The following is a 14,806-nucleotide window of genomic DNA, read 5'->3' as shown; positions in this document are numbered from 1 at the left end:
CATGCCTGGACTACGTATTGCAGTGATGTATGTCTCCTACGCTTTCTGAAATACAGATCTGAGCAAGTGACATTTCCTGCCCAGCAACCTTGAGTGCCTCCCACCACTTAGCACCAAGCCTCACCTGAGTAGCATCGTCTCTAGGATCTCTCATGTTTGGGTCCCGCATACACCTTGCAGCTTCGGCAGCCGTCAGCGCACCCATCCTCACTGTGCTTCAATCTCACAGAAATGCTGCCAGGCTCTCCCAAGGCCCCTTTCTTTCATATTTGCTCTGTCCTCTGACCAGCCTCCTCCTCTGCTCATTCAGTCACTTCCTTCTCATCCTCTAAGACCCAACTAGGTGACATCTGTCTGTAAAACTCCTCTGACTTCCTCAGGCAGAATGAATTGTGACAATTGTTATGGGTTCACGCACCTCAGTTTCAGCTCTCAGCCCTTTGAATCATTATGTGTTCATCCTTTTGTTTCTGAAATGGGGTTCACAAATGTACTGTGGTCTGTGGTAGTGAACCTGGGTTTCACAAAGCCATGGCATAAAGATGGTTCACCTTTCTGGACTGGGCATTTGATTAAAGAGTCAGGGAAAATCTTTAAGATAAGCAGGACTGGAGAATCCGCATGCATGTAAACTGTAAAGATAAAAGTGTTTTTGCATGGAAGTGCTTTCTGCTTGTCCCATGTTCTGCATCCCTTGTCTGCATGTCCCAGCAGCCTTTTGACTGTTTTGCTATTGAGTGGCAGCCATCTCTACACCTCTATGGCGTGAGATTCCCATTTCCTCACTGCCCTTCTCCCACTTCTTTCTCAAATAACCAGGAGAACAAATACATGAGCAGGTTTAACCTCTTATCTTGTTTCCTTCCTTTGGAAAGTGAGATTAGAGTAGATTTTTAAATTTTTATTTTATTTTTTGGACATGCTACATGGCTTGCAAAATCTTACTTCCCTGACCAGGGATCAAACCCTGACCTCTAGCAGTAAGAATGCTCGGTCCTGACCACTGGACTGTCAGGGAATTCCTAGGAATAGATATTTTTGTTTATGTATTTATTGATGTTTTTAAATTAGACAATTCTATCACCCTTGTTTACTTAAAGAGTGTCTATAGCAACCTTCCTACATGGTGTAGCTCAGTTGGTAAGGAAACTGTCTGCAGTGCAGGAGACCTGGGTTCAATTCCTGGGTCAGGAAGATCCCCTGGAGAAGGGAATGGCAACCCACTCCAGTATTCTTGCCTGGAGAGTCCCATGGACAGAGGAGTCTGGGAGGCTACAGTCCATGGGGTCGCAAGAGTCGGACACGACTTAGCGACTAAACCATCACCGTAGCAACCTTGAAAAGTATCGATATATATATCGCACTTCTGTTGGGAAGTGAGAACATTCACTTGTGTGGAAGAGAGTTAGGTGAGATCCGTAACACGCAAGTCCAAACATCACTCATCAAAAGTACAGGTTGAATAGCTCCACCCGTAGAGCTTCGACACTCGGGTGTCCCGTGCTATCAGCTGAGCCCAGCAGCACCTTCCCTGCTTGTCACGCTCTCCTGGTGGGACAGCTCCCGACAGCCAGGTCTCCAGTTCTCATTGGCTACAGCGGTTTTGCACTGGTGTTGTGCACAGATCACAGAGTGAAAATGGGTAGGAAGGATAGGGAAGAATTCTCCTTCAGAAAATGTATTTCTGGGTCCTTGTTTCCATTTCCCCTCTTCCCACAAAGCCAGGCCATGAGTGAGTAAGTTTTACTATTATAGTGGAAGAGACTGTGTTTCTAGGTTGATTTTAGAAAGTGTGTGTGTGCACACACATATATAGATAGAAATATAGATCAGTATCTAGATAGCTAGATAGAGGTAGAAACACACACGCTCTCTAGTCTTTGTACAATCCTAGCACAAAACTGTGGGAGCTGGTGATAGCTGGAAACCTGTTTGGGCCTGTGAACACACACAACGCCCACCCACAACCCCTCCCCACCCCCGCCCCGCCCCACCACACACACACACTCATCCATTTCATTCAGCAGGTACTTATTGGGTGCTTAGAATGGGCCGTGTATGCTGACCTGGGAGTCCAACATTGACTGAATGAGACCCTGTCCCTGGCTCCATTGAGCTTACAGTCTAGTGGCAGAAACAGAAGACAAGCAAATGGTCGGCAAATAAATATTGTGAAGAAAGTGAACTTTCATGGAGGAAGTGGAGAAAGAGAGGCCATCAGTGTGGGGACCCCAGCACGGGCCCTGCGTCCTCGTGACAGACACCTCCGGTAAGAGGTCTGGGAAACCGAGTCACCAATACAAGGCAAACTGCACCTCCTCCCCCTCCCCTGAGAGGGCAGCGGGAGGGAAGGTAACAAGGGAGATAAGAAAATAGAGTGATTGCACATCTTTCTTCAAGTCATGATCGTGGAATAGTTAGGAGACTGTGTTCGGAAGATACATGTTCAGAGGAGAGGCAAGCATGCCGATGGGGGTGCGGGTGGGCGGCAAGGGGGTAAGTTGGCCGGGAGTGGAGAGGAAGGGAGAAGACCAAAAGGGTGGCCCTCAGTTCAAGCCAGCATGGCATGGAACTGGGACATGGGAGGGGCTTTTGGAAGCTGCCAGGAGAATGTGCTAATCATGAAGCCAAATCTAGGTGGATGTATGACGGAAAAGGACTGACCTCCTTCTGGCTAGAGGACTCACTTGGTCTTAGATGGGAGGGTGGGAAGTAAGACAGACAGGGCAAGAACTGCTGCATTCCTGGGCTTGGGGCCTGCAGAAGGGGCAGGAGGACAGGACAGAGCGTGATACCAGCCAGGCCGGGAGGATGGCGTCATCCTTTGTGCATGAGCCAGCACAGTCCGTGAGACAGCACAGGGGACCAGTCTCCACGCGGCCGCGGGAGCCGTGCTGGTCCCTCCTGTGGCCGGGAAGCTCAGACCTGCACTGAGGTGGTGTGTGACCGGTTGGGGAGGAGAGAGTGGAAGGAAGCTTTAAAACCACATCCCCATCTTCGGTGACAGCATCCCCAGGGTTGTAGCAGTGTTGATGAAGGAAAGTTACCTGTTTCTTAGATCTGCCTTGAACTTGCTCATTTCATCATGAAAGCTGGGATATGGCCCTGAAGGTGTGAAGAAGGTTCTGATGTTTCCTTGTTTCAGGGCAAGCAAAATGCCTTTTATAGCTGGGCACATCCCAGAGTTTCCTCTTGTCCGTGATCATTAGACTGGGTGACCCCAGTTTAATAAGCAGGTTGTGACAAGAGTCTCACCATTGCAGGAAACCATACTGCATCATTGAATTGCCATTTTATTATTATTATTATTGACCTCTAAGTCTTCATAGTAAATCACCTACTTGTGAATTAAGTGATAGTTTCAAGTATCAATTTGTGAGATTAGTTTGAGTTTTGTTAATATTTAACCAGAGATTATGATTTATTTTTGATCAAAGAAATGTAATATATAAGATATAATAACTTTATATAAGATATAGTAGATGTTATATTAGATGTTATATAAGATAACATATAAGATATATAACATTGATATACTAAATGTAATATATAAGATTTGCTTATATAAAGCAAATATAAGATTTGCTTCTTGTATGAAAAGATTTTACTCAACTCAAACTTACCAAAGGAGCATTTATTTTAAAACAGCGTTTGCAGTATGATTGATGTACAGAAAATTGCACATAAGTTTTGACATATGTTTGGCCAGTGAAGCTATTACCACAATTGAGATAATGCTCAAATTTATTACTCTAAAGCATTTTCTCACACCCTTTTGTGATTATGGCTGCCCTTCCCTATCCCCAAGCAACTATGGATGGCTTTCTGTCATTATAGATTAGTTTGCATTTCTCAGAATTTCATATAAACGTCATCATGCATTAAGTACCCTTGGAGAGGGTTTGGCTTTTTTCAGTTAGTGTAATTGTTTTGAGACTCCTCTGTTTTGTTGCATGTTTCAGGAGTTAAGACCTTTTTATTTCTGAGTAGTACTCAATTGGATAATTGTACCACAATTTATGTTTACCTCTTGATTGATACTTGGGTTCATTTCAGTTTCAGCTATGAATTGTTGTTGCTCAGTTACTAAGTCATGTCCAACTCTTTGTGGCACGCCTGGCTTCCCTGTCCTTCACTATCTCCTGGAGCTTGCTCAGACACATGTCCATTGAGTTACTGATGCCATCCAAATATCTCATCCTCTGTCACCCCCTTCTCCTCTTGCCATCAATCTTTCCCAGCATCAGGGTCTTTTCCAATGAGTTGGCTCTTCGCATCAGGTGGCCAAGGTGTATTGGAGCTTTAGCTTCAGTATCAGTTTTTTCAGTGAATATTCAGGGTTGATTTCCTTTAGGATTGACTGGTTTGATCTCCTTGGCTATGAATAGTTGTATACAAATCTTTGTATGGAAATTTGCTTTAATTTCTTTTCAATAAATAGAAATGAAATGGCTCAGTCATATGGTAGGTGCATGTTTAGCTTCTTAAGTATTATTAAGTAAACGATCTTCCAAAATGGTTGTATACCAGAGTAGCACTGACCTCATAAAAGGAGATGAAATATCTTTCCTTCCTCTTCAACTTTCTATAAAAATTTGTGTAGAACTGTTATTTCTTCCTTAAGAATTTCTTAGAATTCACCAGGGAAACTATCTGAGAGTAGCGTTTTAAACTATGCATTCAGTACCTTTAATAGACGCTTTGGTTCAGTTCAGTTGCTCAGTCGTGTCCGACTCTTTGCGACCCCATGAACCGCAGCACACCAGGCCTCCCTGTCCATCACCATCTCCCAGAATTCACTCAGACTCAAGTCCATCGAGTCAGTGATGCCATCCAGCCATCTCATCCTCTGTCGTCCCCTTCTCCTCCTGCCCCCAATCCCTCCCAGCATCAGAGTCTTTTCCAGTGAGTCAACTCTTCGCATGAGGTGGCCAAAGTACTGGAGTTTCAGCTTTAGCATCATTCCTTCCAAAGAAATCCCAGGGCTGATCTCCTTTAGAATGGACTGGTTGGATCTCCTTGCAGTCCAAGGGACTCTCAAGAGTCTTCTCCAACACCACAGTTCAAACGCATCAATTCTTCGGCGCTCAGCCTTCTTCACAGTCCAACTCTCACATCCATACATGACCACTGGAAAAACCATAGCCTTGACTAGATGGACCTTTGTTGGCCAAGTAATGTCTCTGCTCTTGAATATGCTATCTAGGTTGGTCATAACTTTACTTCCAAGGAGTAAACGTCTTGTAATTTCATGGCTGCAATCACCATCTGCAGTGATTTTGGAGCCCAAAAAAATAAAGTCTAACACTGTTTCCACTGTTTCCCCATCTATTTCCCATGAAGTGATGGGACCAGATGCCATAATCTTCGTTTTCTGAATGTTCAGCTTTAAGCCAACTTTTTCACTCTCCTGTTTCACTTTCATCAAGATGCTTATCTGATATCAATTCATATCCAGTCATCTATTTCTTCTTGAGTGACCATTAGTAGTTTTTGTCTTTCAAGGGATTTTTCCATTTCATCTAAGTTGTCAAGTTTATTGGTGTAAAGTTGCTCAAAATATTCCCTTATTCTTTTTTTCAACGATTGTGTTTATCTAGTTTTGACTGTGCTGGGTCTTCCTTGCTGGCAGGCTTTTCTCTAGCTGCAGCAAGCTGGGGCTACTCTCTCGGTGTGGTGAGGGGGAAGCCCCTCTCTGGGGCGGCTTCTCATTGCGACGGCTTCTCTGGTTGCGGTGCACAGGCTCCAGGTGCACAGGTTTCAGCAGTTGCAGCACGTGGGCTCATTAGTTGCAGCGCAGGCTCAGTAGCTGTGGAACATGGGCTTAGTTGCTGAGTCATGTGGGATCTTCCTGGATAAGGGATCGAACCGTTTCTCCTGAATTGGCAGGTGAACTTTTTACCACTGAGCTCACAAAGGTAGGCCTTATTATTCTTTTAAAAGCTGTAGAATCTGTAATGAAGTCACCGCTTTCAGTCCTAAAGTTTGTAATATTTGTCTTCTTTTTTTCTCTAAGGAATCTGGCTAGAGGTTTATTAATTTTATTGATTTCAAAGAATCAGCTTTTGGTGTTACTCAATTGTCTAACTTTTTTTGTGTGATTGATTTCTACTCTATATACTTTTCTGGTGACTTTTAGTTAAATTTGTTCTTATTTTTCTAAATTGGAAGATGAAGCCAGTGTTTTGAGATTTATTGTCTTTTCTAATATAGGCATTTACTGTTATAAATTTTCTTCTAAGTATTGCTTTAGCTGCATTCCACAGATTTTTAACAGGTTGTGTTTTTAACTTAGTTCAAAATGCCTTTTTAATTTCCCTTTTGATTTATCCTGTATCCATAGATTATTTCAGAGTATTTATTTAGCTTATAAATATTTGTGGATTTTCCAGGTCTTTGTTATTGATTTCTAATTTAATAAAAATGGGGACAGAATTTTTTTTTTCCTGTATTTGGAAGGAGCATGTATTTGTATGGGAGAATATATTTTGTATGGCTTGAATCCTTTTAAATTTATAGAGCTTTATTTTATAGCCCAGAATATGGTCCATTGTTGCAAATGTTCTGTGTGCATTGAAAAGAATATGTATCCTGATATTATTGGGTAGAATTAATTTTATATTTAAAGTGGGTTTTGTTTTGTTTTTGTAAACAGCATATGGTTGAGTCTTGCTCTTTTTTCGTGAATCTGATTACCTCTGCCTTTTAATGGGGATGTTTGAGCATTTATATATAATGTGATTATCAACTTATGATTGATAAATTATTATTATGCTTGCTTTAAACCATCTGTTATCTTTTAAGCATATTTAAACAATGATAAATATGCTTTGTGTTCACATATTTTATATTTTTATTGTTTTCTATTTCTTCATGTAGATCAAGGTACCTATGTGGTGTCGTTTATCTTCTACTTGAAGGATTTTCTGTAACATTTCTTGTACTGAAGGTATACTGATGATAAGTTCCCTCTGTTTTTTGTATGTCAGTAAACGCCTTTATTTCCCCTTCAGTTTTTAAAGGTAGAAAATTATATGTTGACAGGTTTTTTTCTTTCAGTGATTTAAAGATGTTTCTCTACTTTCTAGCTTTCATTGTTTCTGACAAATATTCTGCAATAGTTTTTGTACCTCTGCAAGCAATATGTCATTTTTTCCTCTGGCTGCTTTTAGGATCCTCTCTTTATCACTGGTTTTAAAAATTTTGATTTTGATATGCCTTAGTGTAGTTTTCTTCATTTTTAAATTTTTTTATGCTTGAGTTTTGTTGAGATTCTTGGATCTGTGGGTTGTAATTTTATCAAAATGGGAAATTTTTCAGTGCTTATTTCTTTACGTTTGGGGGTACTTTTCACCTCTCCTTTCTTTTGATAAGCTCAATTGCATATATATTGAGCAACTTGAAGCTTTACCAAAGTTTATGAGTGCTCTATTGATTTTTTTCAGTCTTTTTTCTCATTGTTCATTTTGAATAGTTTCTGTTTCTATGCAAGTTCATTATTTTTTCAAGTGTCAAGCACCTTTTCAGCTGGATTTTTAAAAAATTGAAGCATAATTGACGTACAGCATTATATCAGGTGTACAACATAGTGGTTCAACATTTGTATACATTGCAGAAGGGTTAACATCAAAAGCCTAGCTATGATCTGTCGCTTTCAAATATGAAGTGCAGCATTATTGACTGTAGTTATATTCCCATGACTTATTTATTTTATATTCGGAGGTTTTTATCTCTTAATGCCCTGCACCTATTTTGTCTAACTCCTCACCCTCCTTCTCTGGCAACCACCAATAAGTGTACTTTATGAGCTTGTTTAGTGTGTTCATTTGTTTTGTTATTTTTTTTTTAGATTCTACAAATGAATGAAATTATATGATATCTGTCTTTCTGTATCATATTTCATAGTGTTCTTCTGTGTTACCACAAAAGCAAGATTTTATTCTTTTTGTGACTGAATAATATTCCATTGTGTAATATACACCACATAGCCTTTATCCATTTCACCCATCAGTGAACATTTAGATTTCTGCATCTTGCCTATTGTAAATAATGATCAATGAACATAGGGATGCATGTATCTTTTCAAATTAGTCTGTCTGTTTTCTTTGGATAAATATCTAGAAATGTAAGTTTTGGGTCATACGGTGGTTCTTTTTAATTTTTTGTAGGAACATCCATACTCTTTTCCATAATGGCTGCAACAACTTGTATTTTACCAACAGTGAATAAGGGTTCCCTTTTCTCTGCATTCTTGCCAACACTTGTTATTTCCTATCCTTTTGATAAGTCTTTCTGACAGGTGTGAAATAATGTCTGACTGATGATTAGTGATATTGAGCATCCTTTCATGTGCCTGTGGTCCATCTTTATGTCTTTGTTGGAAAAAGTCTACTAGGTCATCTGAACTGAGCTCTTTTCTATGCCTTTCCTGTCTGGACATGTTCATAGTTTGTTTAACTTCTTGTATCTATGGCCTGTAGTCATAATAACTTTTAATGTTTTAGCCTTCTAGTTCTACTGTCTGTGTCATTTCTGAATTGTTTTCAGTTGATTTATTTTATTTCCTCTTTATCAGTTATTTCTTAATAGATGCCACACCTTGTAAATTTCTCTCTCTTTTTTGGGGGGAGGATTCCCATAAACATTATTCAGCTTCATTCTATGGTGTAATTGATTCAGAAAGTTTTATTCTTGCAGGCCTTGAGTCTTCGCTATGTTTAATCCAGTATTTTACCACTGTTGAGGCAATGATCTTCTTACAACTTTAACTCATGCCACCTGACCCTTCGGCTTCTGCTTCTCCATAGTGGCTCAGATGGTAAAGAATCCGCCTTCAGCGTGGGAGACCCCACTCCAATATTCTTGCCTGGAGAAATCCGTGGACAGAGGAGCCTGGTGGGCTATAGTCCATGGTGTTGCCAAGAGTCGGACACGACTGAGTGACTAACACTTTCACTCCCTCTCAACTACGTATTCTTTTCCTACCTTTCAGTTCCAAGTCCTGGGCACACGACTATGATTAGCTTGGCCTTCTACACCAGAAGCCTCACACAACCACTAGACAGCTTGCCTTTGGACGAACTGCCTTTGGGGAGGAACCCACCATATTCACTCAGCTGTTGCCAGGGCTCAGGGTCCTACGCATAAGACATTATCTCAGCAGGTCCTCATCCGGTGGTTTCCCTTAGAGAATGGGCTGAGCATATAGACACATGGAGACTAGTGTCTACAGTTGTATCTGACTTGATGCATCCTTGTTATTCAGCATCTAATTCATTCATCAGGTGACTCATCATGCATCTCTTCTAAGTGTCAGGAGACAGGGACAAATGAGAAAACAGGATCCGGCCTAGAAAGTTAGACTGCAGGAGGAAATATAGTAACATATGTGGAGATGATGAAGACCAAATTTAGGGCAGTGGTCATTTTTAGGAAAGAGATGAAAATAAAATTGAAACTGATGCATGTACTGTGGCAAGTACTACACAAATGGTACTTTACTAAGTACCCGTGGTGTGGGGAGGGGAGGAACATAGGTCAACATGAGGGCTCCAGCCTGACAGGCCTGTTTACAAAGCTTAGCTCTGCTACATCCTGGACTTCTCCGTGCCTCTATTTTCTCATCTATAAAGGAGATAATAATAGAGCTTAGTACAAGAAGTTGTACTGATTAAAAGAGCCATTTTGTGCAAAATAATTGGCCCACTGTGTTGTCTCCATAAACGTTCACTCATTACAAACCATATTTCAGTGCAGTCGAGTTCCTGCTCCAGACGTCCCAGAAAGGGAGGCCTGAACCAGATGGGATTTCTGGGGTAGTTCCTAGAGCCTTTTGCATCCAAGATTAAATATTGCAATTCCTCTTGCTCAGAGTATATCATCCGCTCCCTTGCAAAACCTCTCTGGCCTCTGGCCACCCGCATTCTTGTGTGGCTTCACTTGGTTGCAGCTGCCGAGGGTGTAACTTAGATGACTTCAGCTTCCCAGGTGCATTCCTGGTGGCACGCAGTCCTCATCACAGACCCAACTTGGAGCCATGACAGAAAGGTTCAGATCAAACCCATAGCCCACTGTAGCCCCTCATGCTGAGAACTGCCGCTGTCGTCCAGATCTGGCCTTGGAGACCACAGCTCAGACCTTCCTCTGTGTTTGTAGATTTTCCACTCCCAACATAAAGTGATGTCTGTTGAGCGCCTACTGTGACCCAGATGCTGTTCCAAGCAGGCTCCTACATACACTCTCACATAATATGGAGTATTATTATCTGCATTTTACAAGCAGGTAAACTGAGGCTCAGGGAGGTTAACTGACTGGCCATACTCAGGTTTTCTCAATCTAAAGCCCTGCATTTAATTCCTTTACACCACAGCTGGTCCCCAGGCTGGCCAAGGTTAAACAGTGCAACGGCTTCTAATCACTGTAGGCATTTTCCTGAAAGATTTCATATGAAAGGTAAAAATCTGTTATGGATGCCTTTATAAAGAGAAAAATTCACCATAGTAGCTTGAATTTGGGTATTTGGATATATTTGTTTTTAGCAGTGATTTGGGATATTCCCTTTGTGTGGTTTGAATGCTTTCTAGCATTGATATTCTAAGTGAGCTTATTTCCAGAAACAGGATTTACAGGGCCAGAGTTCATACTCTCACATATTGGGCATATCTAGATAGAGGGAGACCTAGGGAAATTTAATTTATTAATATTATATGTGTAACTCTTGGTTCCTAGTATGACCAAAATGGCTTCTGTGCCATTATCTGGGACAGATAAGCTCATGGGGTGCTTTGGTCGTCCCTTCCGGCTTCAGGGGTCTGTGTTAGGGCATCCAAGAGAATGGATCTTGAGTTAGAGAAGGCATTGTGCTTCACTTTAGGAGAAGAGAAACCAGTCTCCATTGCTTCGCCTTAGCATCTCACATCTTACTTCTGAAAGGAAAGAGCCTCCAGTGTTGACACTGCCTGATAGCACATCACGTGTTAACCCTGCCTGATGGTACATCACATGTTGACCCTGCCTGATGGTACATCACGTGTTAACCCTGCCTGATGGTATATCACGTGTTAACCCTGCCTGATGGTACATCACGTGTTAACCCTGCCTGATGGTACATCACGTGTTAACCCTGCCTGATGGTACATCACGTGTTAACCCTGCCTGATGGTACATCACGTGTTAACCCTGCCTGATGGTACATCACGTGTTAACCCTGCCTGATGGTACATCACGTGTTAACCCTGCCTGATGGTACATCACGTGTTAACCCTGCCTGATGGTACATCACGTGTTAACCCTGCCTGATGGTACATCACGTGTTAACCCTGCCTGATGGTACATCACGTGTTGACCCTGCCTGATAGCACATCACGTGTTGACCCTGCCTGATAGCACCTTCACATGCCCTCCGGCCTCAGACCCGGCATGAGGTCTCCCTCTGCGGGGTCTCAGTAGACAGGGATCATCTACATTTCCCTTCCTTAGAGACGCCCGGGGAGAAATGACAGCATCCGCTCAACAAGATGGAACCCTTTTTATTTTCCCAAGTTCTAATACTGTTCTAATTTTAAACAAGCTCCAGTGTTCTCATCTGAAAGGAAATGATGTTAACGAATGATATAGAGACGCTTCACTGTGAACTCATTAGTATAGCCACTAATGACCCATTATTAAGTTACCATGCATGAAGGTTTTCCTGGAACAAGCTGATATATTTAGAAGAACAAATTAAAGTCAGAAGCGCAAGGGGAAATGGCAAGGTTCTTATTTTGTTCCTTACCCAAGAATTTCTCTCTCCTCCCTCTGAAAAGGGAACTCAAGACCCGAAGCTGCTGGTCCTTGAGACCACCACACAGAGCAGCCTGAGAGCTGAGCTATTAATAGAATCAGATTCACCTAAAGTAATCGTCCTGTGTAGTGCATGTGTGCTAAATTGCTTCAATCTTGTATGACTCTGTGTGACCCTATGGACTGTGGGCCACCCGGCTCCTCTGGTCATGGGACTCTCCTGGCAAGAATAATGGAGTGGGCTGCCATGCACTCCTCCAGGGGATCTTCCCAACCCAGGGGCCTAGCCCACGTCTCTTATGTCTAACCTGCCCTGGAAGGCCGGCTCTTTACCACTAGTGCCATCTGGGCAGCCCCAGTCCTATGTAGGGTACCTTAGTTTTTGTTTCATTTTTTGTTTTCAAATTCTGTGATTGCACATAACTTTTAATGTTCAGCTAGCTTGGGGATTCAAAGATACTTGGGCTTCCCTGGTAGCTCAGATGGTAAAGAACCCACTTGTAATATGGGAAACCTGGGTTCAATCCCTGGATTGGGGAGATCCTTTGGAGGAAGGCATGGCAACCCTCTCCAGTATTCTTGCCTGGAGAATCCCCATGGACGTAAGAGCCTGGTGGGCCACAGTCCATGGGGTTGCAAAGAGTTGGACATGACTGAGAAACTAAGCAGAGCACATTTTCATATATGTTTTTATATTTTTTCTAAATATTCATGAATCCCTAAATAGTGTGTGGTTTTGCTTTGCTACTGCTGCAAAGTTGCTTCAGTCGTGTCCGACTCTGTGCGACCCCATAGACGGCAGCCCACCAGGCTCCATCCCTCGGGTTCTCCAGGCAAGAACACTGGAGTGGGTTGCCATTTCCTTCTCCAGTGCATGAAAGTGAAAAGTGAAAGGGAAGCCACTCAGTCGTTTCCGACTCCTAGCAACCCCAGGTACTGCAGCCTACGAGGCTCCTCCATCCATGGGAGTTTCCAGGCAAGAGTACTGGAGTGGGTTGTCATTGCCTTCTCCAGTGGTTTTGCTTTACATGTATTTAAACTTCATAAAAATGATAACATTCTCTTTATGTTCTTCAAATTACTTCTCACTATCAATATATTATGCTTTTAAAAATCATCCAAATTAGTCTATATCACTCTATTTCATTTCTTCAGGTATAGAGTATTTCTTTGTATAAATACGCTGTAATTTTATTTTTTCTATTTTTTGATATTTATGCTGTTTCAAGTTATTAGCTGTTAGCAGTACAAAGCAGTGTAATACATTCTATTCTTGTACATGTCTGTCATCTTTATAGATGCAGAGGTGTAAAGGTGTACTCTGTAGTATCAGCCTGGAAGTGGATTTTCTGGACTGTGGGATACATGCATCTCCAGATGTATTCAGTGTTTCTCTGAAAGGATTTCACCAGCTTACGCTCCCAGATGCAGTATATGGGGGTTCTTGCCTTGTTTTGTGTCTTCAGGCATGGATTTTTGTCAGTCTGCAACCTGGGAGGTGTGAAACAATATCTCACTATGAGTTTAGCTTGCATCTCCTCTCCCCGAATCCTAGTGAAGATGAGTGTTGTTCATGTATTTATTGGTGATTAAATTTTCTTCTTCAATAAAATGCCCACTGTCTTTTGCTCATTTTTCCTTTGCCTGTTTTTCAGTACGTAGTTAGTCTTTTTCATATGGATTCAAAGGAGTTCTCTTTGTATTGCTTACTAATACTTTGTGGTTTGTATGTGTTACAATTAGCTTCTCCCAGGCTGTGGCTTCTCTTTATTCTTATGTAGTCTTTCAGTGTATATAAATTTATAAATATAACATGTGCATATGTATTAAAATTTCCCTTTTTGACTGCCCTTTTAGATTTCTAGTCTGAAAAAAATTCTTTTCTATCCTAATATCTAGATGTTGTAAAGTTTTCCTTTTTTACATGTTTCACTTAAACTTCCCAGAATTTATTTTTGTGTTTGGCATGGGGAGGGGCTGCTGTATTTTTGTCTTACACGACTAATAGCTGTCTCAGCACCATTTGTTAAATAGTCCATTTTTTGGTTTGTTTGTTTAGTTACTAAGTCCTGTCCAACTCTTTTGCGACCCCATGGATTGTAGCCTGGTAGGCTCCTCTGTCTATGGATTTTCCAGGCAAGAATACTGGAGTTGTTTGCCGTTTCTTTCTCCAGGGGATCTTCCCCACCCAGGGATTGAGCCTGTGTCTCCCGCATTGGCAGGTGCGTTCTTTACCGCAGAGCCACAGGGGAAGCCCAAATAATCCATTATGTCCCTACTAATCTGCAATGACATGTCTATCATGAATCAAGATGCCATTTGCGTATGAATCTGTCATTCCATGTCTCTGTTCTTGCACCAAGACCACCTTCACAATTAACCACTGTGGCTTTAGAATGGGCTTGATATCTAGTGGGGCCAGTGATCCGCTTTGTTCTTATTCAAAGTTGTCTTGGTCATCCTTGGATCTCAGTTCTTCCATAAACATTTTGGAGCCACCTTGTAATGTTCCATGAAAAATCCTTTTGGAATGTTGAATGAAATTGATTTGAAATTGTATAAGTTGGAAAAGAACTGGCATCTTGACTGTATTGAATCTTTGTATATGTAAATGTGATATAGTTGTCATTTATTTAGGCCTTTTACTAAGACGTTACAAGTCTTTCTTATAATGAAGTAATTTGTAGTTACCATGTAGTTAACTTAATAATTGTTACTGTTATATGGAAATACAGTTACTATTTGCACATTTTACATTGAGAAACCTTATTGGGCTCTTACTAATTCTAGTAACTTATGGGGTTTTTGGATTTTCTAAATAAATCATATTATCTCCTAATGATGACACTGTATTTCTTTCCCTTCCTTATGCTTTTACTTGTTTATCTTATCTTAGTGTACTGGCTAAGACTACCAGAATAATGTCAAATACAAGCAATTCTGGGAGTCTCCTATCATTTCTAATATTAAACTTAAATGTTTCAACATTAGGAATGATGCTTAACATAGTTTAAAAAATTTGTTT

General features: G+C 41.3%; 1 protein-coding gene across 4 annotated transcripts in view; it reads left to right on the top strand.

The window, feature by feature from the left end:
• FHOD3 (formin homology 2 domain containing 3) overlaps nt 1-14,806 on the top strand; it is a 530,296-nt gene that overhangs the window by 405,771 nt on the left and 109,719 nt on the right. The window lies entirely within an intron of this gene.

This window comes from Budorcas taxicolor, chromosome 22 (assembly GCF_023091745.1).
Source record: "Budorcas taxicolor isolate Tak-1 chromosome 22, Takin1.1, whole genome shotgun sequence".
NCBI lineage: Eukaryota > Metazoa > Chordata > Mammalia > Artiodactyla > Bovidae > Budorcas > Budorcas taxicolor.
The sequence above is the reverse complement of the archived record's forward strand: the minus strand, read 5'-3'. Positions and strand labels throughout refer to the sequence as shown.